The sequence below is a fragment of the Patiria miniata genome, unplaced genomic scaffold (genome assembly GCF_015706575.1).
Source record: "Patiria miniata isolate m_02_andy unplaced genomic scaffold, ASM1570657v1 HiC_scaffold_24, whole genome shotgun sequence".
Taxonomy (NCBI): Eukaryota; Metazoa; Echinodermata; class Asteroidea; order Valvatida; family Asterinidae; genus Patiria; species Patiria miniata.
Window position 1 is genome coordinate 21,936,373 of NW_024037063.1, and position 9,621 is coordinate 21,945,993.

Here is a 9,621-nt window from a genome sequence, read left to right on the forward strand (position 1 = left end):
AGCTCACCGGAGTTCTTCTGCACAAAAAGGGGCCGTCAGAAGCCAGATACAGCTGGGCTAGGCTTCATAATGGTAGCAAAGAAATAGCAACGGTTGTAAAGGAAGGAAAATGAATGTGGTTGAACTCGGGAAACGCAAAGAACGAAGAAAGAACAGCGCTCTACGTCGATCCTTCTCTCAGGACGGCAAGTGCAGGAATGACTGTCTTGAATTTCGCGCTGCACCACGCCCTAAACGCTCCACTAAGCACAGGCATTTCACTTGTTCGCCTGAACAATGCCAACAACAATTCCTTCAGTAAGGAGAGCTCCTGCGAGGGCGGTAGGTATTTATACATTCCTGAAGGTTTACAATTTACTCGAAACTATTTCAACGTTTGCAAAGCAGGCGCGAACCAGAGGGGGGGGGGGGGGGGGGGGAGGGCGGGGGTGTCAACCCCTGTCCCCCCCCCCCCCCCGCACTGTCAAAATATTTTTGATCCATAGAAATTCATGAAAAAATGCGAAACATTATCCCCCCCCCCCCCCGCTCCGACACCCAAACATTTTTTGCTAGTAATAATGTCCGCCTTGCACAAAATACGTACAGAGCCAGCGTGGTTAAAAATTTTAACCCGAAAATATTATTGCAAACTAATTATAAAGACGGTTATTAAAAGAGAAAATTCTTTTCAGGAAATTAATTTGTACGCCATCGCAAAATTATATCTTGTCTTTCTAACATATTGCCAACTAGGCCCTACAAAGATTACCACTGAAGTGGCACTACGGTGGTTACCTCGCTAGTATTGGGCTTTCAAATACAACTTGTCCAAATGGTAAGACACTTTGAAAATATTCCATCATATAATACTTCATAAATTTCTTAATAAACGAGCGTATTAAAAAAAACCAAAAGTTGTATTGCTATTTTATTGGGGGGGGGGGGGGGGGAGAGGGGATGGGCTCATATCCGAATGACGCAATTAGACCGACAGCGGGCGCAATACATTCGCGATTGATGAGGGTTCACACCATTTCTACGCGACCTAATTTGAATCAAATGTGCCCTACAATTCTTTTGGAAAAACATACCTTATGTTTTGAAAAACGGTGGAATCATGCGAATATAGCCGAGGATCATCTCCCTAACTTTTTGACTATTATCTAAGGGACGACTTGTTAAAATAACGGTGGAAAACGAGTCATATTTACCCGAGAAAATGTAGGGATTATTTTTTTATGTAAACCATGATGACGAGAGAAAGTGGTAAAAAAACTCAAGTGCTGTTGGAAACTTAATTTTCCGGTCGTTCACAAGATCAATTGGGAACTTGATAAACAAAATGATTTTATGCGGGTGTCTGATTTACAATTGAAAAATTTGAGGATAATGTACAAAATTAGTCCGGGTACAACAAGGAAAAATAAGGGGAAATGACCAGGGAAATAACAACAACAACAACAAGGCTACCAGATGAGGAGGGAGTCTGTGTTCAAATAGAAAACATTGATAACACTTAGTTTGAGTTGGAAAGTTAGCCAGCACTTTGTACAATATAACGATTAAAAAGTGTTACCAAAGTGGTCATGATTAATTCGTAAAATTGCATGATTTCAATTTGACCAAAGTACATGTACATGCGTTGCGAGCCATTTGAAATATTCAAATCAGCACAGCAACAATGTTATGTCCAAACAAAGATTCTGCACAAATAAACAGGAAATTTACAAACTGAAGCATCCGTATTCAATGTACATATTGTAGAGTCGAAGTGAGGCAAAATACATGGGAAATACGCAATTAATTCCTAACTAATTTTCTGCAATATGAACCAATAACGGTCGAGTATACCTGCCATAGAATTAGCCTGCATATCGTCTCAACAGCTACCACAGCAAAATAATGTTCACAAATATGGATTACTGAAATGAAATACAAATATATACGAGTACGTGTGAACATTGTTATTTTTCACAAGCAAATCTACAGTTTGTACTATAGGCCTACAAATACCAACACCTTAAATAACCAACTTTGTGAAATGAGGTTATTTAGCATGCAGCATGCAATGAGGATATTTATTAGCCATAATAATGCAATATTGGAGGCATCATATATCGGCAATGTTCATAGTGAAAATACTCAAATACAGTCACTAAAACATACAGTTTTACATTAGAAAGTTAGTTTTGAAATTGAGCTCACCGGAAGGTACTTCTGCACAAAAAGGGGCCGTCAGAAGCCAGATACAGCTGGGCGAGGCTTCATAATGGTATCAAAGAAATAGCAACGGTTGTAAAGGAAGGAAAATGAATGTGGCTGAACTCAGGAAACGCAAAGAACGAAGAAAGAACAGCGCTCTACGTCGATCCTTCTCTCAAGACGGCAAGTGCAGGAATGACTGTCTTGAATTTCGCACTGCACCACGCCCTAACGCTCAACTAAGCACAGGCATTTCACTTGTTCGCCTTAACAATGCCAACAACAATTCCTTCAGTAAGGAGACCTCCTGCGAGGGCGGTAGGTATTTATACATTCCTAAAGGTTTACAATTTACTTGTGACTATTTTAACGTTTGCAAAGCAGGCGCGGATCCAGAGGGGGGGGGGGGGGGGTCCCCCAGCACTGTCAAAATATTTGTGATCCATAGAAATTCATGACAACATGCGAAACATCCATCACTGCTCCGTCACCCAAACATGTTTTGTTAGTAATAATGTCCGCCTTGCACAGAGCCAGCTTGGTTAAAAAAAATTAACCAGAAAATATTATTGCAAACTAATTATAAAGACGGTTATCAAAAAGAGAAAATTCTTTTCAGGAAATTAATTTGTACGTTATCGCAAAATTAAATCTCGTCTTTCTTACATATTGCCAATTGAAATTCAGAAGTTTTACCTAGGCCCTACAAAGATTACCACTGAAGTGGAACTAGAGCTAGTATTGGGCTTTCGAATGGTGCTGAATGTCAGACAAGTCGACCGTTGAGACAACTCGACTCGAGACAAGTCGACCGTTGAGACAACTCGACCGTTGAGACAACTCGACTGTTGAGACAACTCGACTCGAGACAAGTCGACCGTTGAGACAACTCGACTCGGGACAACTCGCCCGTTGAGACAGCTCGACTTAATGGAAATGTATACACGTGGAGCGGAATAAGTTGCATATATCTGTTGCAGGACCGGTCCCGGGCGCGGCGCGGGCACACTCGATGCACGGAGGGCGCTCCGATCGGCGCTGGCCGTCGCGTCGGGTCGGCGCGCCCCGCCCGCGAGGACCGGGCCCGGCCCGCGCGGCACGCGGGCACACGTCGATGCACAGTGAGCGCTCCGGTGGCCGTCGCGTCGGGCCGCCCGGATCCCAGCGCGGCGACGCGGCATTCAGTCAACCGACGGAGAGGGCTCGGCTTCCAACCGGGGTCCTCAATGTACATCTACACAGGCCTGTTGTGTTTCTACTAGTGCATTAATGATGGTCAGTAATGTCCAGGAAATGTATTCAATATAACAAAAAAATAAGGTAAGTATTAACAACTAGGCCTAACATGATTGTTAATTGATACTTTTTGATATCAGGCCAAAAAAACACAAATATATGTTCTGCTTTCGATTACATGGCATTCGAAAATACGGTAGGTAGGTATTATTTTGGCCTATATTTTTTTGTACTAACATGGGGTCTGCGTGTAGTCAAGGGTAAAAGGTAGAAATTGATGGTTTTGGGTGTTTTTCCCCCTCATTCTCCCCATAAAATGTAGGTAGGGGCTCTCGGAATAGAGTAGGTAGGGAAACTGGAAGCAGAACTATTTTGTTTCAAGGCCCAATTTATTTCATTCAATTTTCAATTGCAGAGAGAGAAATTAATATGAATATTTAGAAAACTCACTGTAGGCCTACCGCAATAATAGAATACCCATAAAACTGTTGTTGAGGATATTTTAATGGGTTTTTAAATACTCGCAGACAAAAGCAAATTTTCTACGTTCTCCCGACAGCCTGCGACGTTCAACCCTTGAAAACAGTGTGCCTCGAAAACAGGTACGATGAAGTCACAATTTATATCATAACATGTTCTGAGTGATTTTGTTCTTCCATCTTCCAAGCCGAGATGCTGCGAAGCACTGTGGAGCATATTTTTATGACAATTTTTTTTCAATAAATTAAAAACCATAGGAAAGCCGGGTTCAAAGTCCTCATTGCACTCTTTTGGAAATAAAACTGTTGTGTAAGTTTGATTTTGCTATTTTAGCCTACTTTGTTCACTAAAATAAAAAAAAATTGTTCAACAAACAAAGGCCCTTATACTCCTCGTTTTCTTTTAATAATCGGACCATCCACGGGTGGTTTGTTCTACTTGTATGGCCTTAATATGTTCTGTTCAAGCTATAGCTGTAATATCAACCATGATTCGACAAAATTGAAAAACAAGCATGCACCATAAATTCATTCTTTCATTTCACATTAATGAAGTCAGATTTATTACCTTTAAAACGAAATGTATAGATTACAATATACATGTATACAAAAAATGAAGAGGCATGCATAATGTAATAAATAAATAAGTAGATCCATAAACCATGAACTTAGCAAACATAATAACGCAAATAGAAAGGATTGTGCCTAGTACATGGGAACAATAAACTAATTTAAAAAAAAAACATAGTAGGTTTGCAGTAACACCATGTGAATGATAGGCCTCTTTTATTGAGTTGCGTGGTTCTTACACCACACAACTTACTAAAAGAGATACAATTCACAAGGTGTTACTGCAAACCTACTACAGGGTGTATCAAAAAAAAATATACACTTAGAGAAATGTATCAAAAAAGGATGTTTTATAATTTTTCAAATTTTTTTCAAAAAAGCTGTTCCGCATGAGTGAACACTAGCTATTTACTTTCACCAGATTTCAATTGGCTTGCGCACAAAAGTGAAATGGTTAAAACATAATCAAACACCGTGGTAGGGAAGTTTAGGCAAGTGCTTTGTTGCTCACAAATTTTCATGAAAATTGGATTAACCCTTAGTCCTCCACAGGCCCACCAAGTTTGGACTCAAGTTGCGCCTTCCTCAAAACATTAACAACAGCATGACCTTACAAGTCAATGATTAGGCCTAATGGTAACCGTCATGAGGGAATGCAACGTTTGCACTTCATGCATGCACGATTCAGTCTTCGACGTGGCCACCATTTCTTTGCACACAGACTTCTGCCCTCCTCAGCATGTCATAAACTGCGCACCTAATCATTGCGGCATCCTGCCTCACAACAGCAACTTCGGCAGTAACACGTTCTTGCAGGTCATCCAGGTCTTGGTAAAGTGGTGTACACCTTAGACTTAACATGGCCTCACAAGAAAAAGTCCAGTATGGGGTAAGATCGGGCGATCTTGGGGGCCACTCGACGGGCCGGTTTTAATGCGATGAAGCGATCGCCAAACAATTCAGTCAGACGTTCAGTCACGATCCTTCTCTTGTGCGGTGGTGCCCCATCTTGCGCCCACCAGGCACGCCTAAATTGTCCATTTCTTCTGCCAGGACGATAATGACGAAAATCATTGACATGCTGAGGAGGGCAGAAGTCGGTGTGCAAAGAAATGGTGGCCACTTCGAAGACTGAATCGTGCATGCATGAAGTGCAAACGTTGCATTCCCTCATGACGAGTACCATTAGGCCTAATCATTGACTTGTATTGGTCATGCTGTTGTTAATGTTTTGAGGAAGGCGCAACTTGAGTCCAAACTTGGTGGGCCTGTGGAGGACTAAGGGTTAATCCAATTTTCTTGAAAATTTGTGAGCAACAAAGCACATGCCTAAACTTCCCTACCACGGTGTTTGATTATGTTTTAATCATTTCACTTTTGTGCGCAAGCCAATTGAAATCTGGTGAAAGTAAATAGCTAGAGTTCACTCATGCGGAACAGCTGAAGATTGACATGGTGGCAATTAAAGCGTGAGACCTTGGTCCATCAATATTTAGTGACAAATTTTTGAAAAATTATAAAACATCCTTTTTAGATACATTTCTCTAAGTGTATACTTTTTTTTGATACACCCGGTATGTTATTTTTTTTTAATTAGTTGATTGCTCGAGCAAACCCACCATACTATTGATCTGTTTTTAAAAAAATGAGCATAATGTAAAAAAAAAAATACTGAAATAATAATAGATAAAATACAATACTATAAATGAAAAAAACTGGGAAAAAATTATATAAATAGGCCTAGATACACAGATAAATTACTAAATATACATACTAGCCGCAAATACTAAATTAAATAAGTTAATACGCAAATGATGATAAATTAGTTTAAATAATAAATAACTAATCACCGACTTGAAGTCCACCCGAAAAGTGCCATGATGATCAGACCTATCCTATGTTACATTCGGATGACTGGTGCGTTTCCCTGCACGGCAGCACATGCCCGAAGCAGGGACTTGGCTGTGCGCTCCCCCTCCTGGAACTCTTTCCAGTACTTGAAAATTCTCCCCTGTGCTGCCTTGAACTTCTTCTTCTGGTGGCGTTGAAGCTTCTTCTCGGAGACTAGCTTCACTTGAACATCCACGAACCTCGCCTCAGCGTGGAGTAGCTGGATGAGAAGATAGAAGGGCACATTGAGCCTACGTGCCTTCGTCTTCAGTCTCAGGTGCCATCCTTCGCAGTCATTATTGGTGCGGATGGTCTGACCATAGCATGACCAGGCTGCAGGAGGCCATGTACATGTATTGGAGTAGATCCACGTTGATGCTACATAGTCAAAGAGCTAAAGGTAAGGATACAAATAGGTTCATGTTATGTGTTAGTGCACTGAAAAGCAGTTTAATATAAGCTGTCTTACCCTCCACAACCTTCAAATCTTCCAAAAAAAGTGTCCTAGTGATCGTGTTTGCAGGCTGTACCCAACGTTTGTGTTCAGTCGTGCGTAATCCAAAAATGGCTATCATTCGTACTGCTTACAGATTATTTTTAAGGATTGATGCCAAATCCAAATTTTATGTGGTACATGCAGCATTGGTGTTCAAGCTGTACATTGCACAACATGGTAATATACCCCAAAATGGACATTTCCATATATGCACATACTAACACTGTAAACACACAAACCTTCTTAGCTCCTATCATTCACCATGCTTCAGTCAAATTTAGGGAAAGGGAAAAACATTGTTGTGAACAAGTTGGAAGCCAAAATTGGGGGGGGGGGGGTTGGGGGGGTGAAATACATACCCTTTGCAGCATTGGTGTGTTTGCCTTCTTCCGTAGTGACTCGAACATCGCAGGGATTACTTCTTGGGGCAGATATGGTAGACCCATGAGACTCTGCAGTACCTTGAAGACATCATCTCTCTGCATGTAGGCTGGTTGGAGCCCGGTTTCCTGGATCTTCCTCCAGACTGCTTGCTTTCAATGGAAGCAGCAGCCCTTCACGGGAACCCCAGGAAACACGGACTCCAAGGCTCCCCAGAGAGCGGCCTCAAAGTCGACGAGGACCTCCTTGAGGCAGATGTGCTCCAGAAGAAGTTGTCGCACAGCTTTCAGAACTTCTTGTAGTCCCGCATCTTCTGTCCGGACATCAAAACGAAGACCAGCGGTACCTGTGAAAAATGAACCGCCCCAACAATTTCAAACAATGTAATCATAGACGACATCAATGCACTTGCGTTTGCAAAGCTTTGCTCAGTGGCTCAGTGCATAAGTATCACTTAACTTCAAGAAATGGAGAGTCGGGAAGACCTATAGACTCGTTCCGGGACCATCCACTGCGTATTATTGCATGAACCAGAACAGTACGCAAACCAGTGGGCAAATTTTTTTTCATCTTGGTTCATCACTGTTTCTTTAGAAATTTTACATTATTAGAAATCCAGATTTACCCATGGGGGGCACAAGGGTTCAGGAAGATTGCCAAATGACCTTTTAATTTTCAAGTTCTATACCAAGTGTATTTCTTTACTATGTTGATGTTAAAGTCAACACATGGTTTGCCCTTTTTAAATTAAAAGTTAGAAGGACGAAACCATGCTTTTATACATTATCACAGGACAAAATATGCAAGTAAGATTACGTATTTGTTCTAACCTGTTTTGTTGCTTCTTCTTTACGGACAAAGCAGTGAATGCCCAGCAATTGGGTGAAGGGGGCCCTCACCACCTTGAAGGTTGCGTCCATATACCACCGAGCACCCCGTGCTAGCAGGACCTGCTGGTTGGGTGTTGAAAAGATGAGATGACGTCTCTTCTTCACTCGCACGTCCGTCTGAAGAAAATCTGTGGGAGTTAAAGATAACAATGCTAGATTATGCACAAAAAGTGTCATACACATGTATTTGACAATGTATTTTAGACAAACAGAGATGAACTTTAACATGAAATGAACTTCAATGACGATTACATCATCATGATAACCCATCTTTCTCTAAATAGATAAAATTGAACTCGAATGAAAACTAGATTTCATTAATTGGCAAGTTATCAAGTTATGACTTTGAATCTTTTCCAAATGGTAAGATATTTGAAATTATTCCATCAGTTTGGATATATACTTCATGAATTTCTTAATAAACGAGCGTATCAAAAAACACAGATTAATCAGACACAGATTTCAATCTCTTTTTTGAAAATATGTGGCCCTGAAAAGGGCCGGTTGTTTGTTTTTTCTTCAGTAAAACTGAATATACTCCTTTACCGTCTGTGGTAGCTCCAGGGTTGCCACAGACGGGTGTACAACTTCGCTTCGACGAAACGCCAAGTAGTCCGACATGGACATGTTGACAGCCAAAATGCCCCGGACAGCATCCGCCGCTAACCCCTCCATCATTGTGAGGTGCATCAGGTATTGACTGTGTTGTCGTAACCATGGCATCCGTACCGGTAGGGCCCTCGCATAATGCTTGGCGGTTGACACGGAGATGCAAAGTCTATGATCGGCACTAATAAAATATGAGTACGTGTGAACATTGTTATTATTCACCAGAAAATCTACAGTTTGTACTATAGGCCTACAAATACCAACACCTTAAATGACCAACTTTGTGAAATGAGGTTATTTAGTATACAACATAAACAATGAGGATATTGGCCACAATAATGCAACATTGGAGGCATCATAATCTGCAATGATCATAGTGAAAATACTCAAATACAGTCACTAAAACATACAATTTTGCATTGGAAATTAGTTTGAAATTGAGCTCACCGGAAGGTACTTCTGCACAAAAAGGGGCCGTCAGAGAAGACAGATACAGCTAGGCGAGGCTTCATAATGGTAGCAAAGAAATAGCAATGGTTGTAAAGAAAGGAAAATGAATGTGGCTGAACTCAGGAAACGCAAAGAACGAAGAAAGAACAGCGCTCTACGTCGATCCTTCTCTCAGGACGGCAAGTGCAGGAATGACTGTCTTGAATTTCGCGCTGCACCACGCCCTAACGCTCAACTAAGCACAGGCATTTCACTTGTTCGCCTGAACAATGCCAACAACAATTCCTTCAGTAAGGAGAGCTCCTGCGAGGGCGGTAGGTATTCATACATTCCTAAAGGTTTACAATTTACTTAAAACTATTTAAACGTTTGCAAGCAGGCGCGGATCCAGAAGGGGGCGGGGGGGGGGGGGGGGTTCAACCACCCAGCACTGTCA

General features: G+C 41.5%; 1 pseudogene; it reads right to left on the reverse strand.

Annotated features, from left to right (window-relative positions):
• Positions 1 to 6,146: 6,146 nt before the first annotated feature.
• On the reverse strand, positions 6,147 to 8,844 carry LOC119732365 (annotated as a pseudogene).
• Between the last annotated feature and the right edge of the window lie 777 nt (positions 8,845 to 9,621).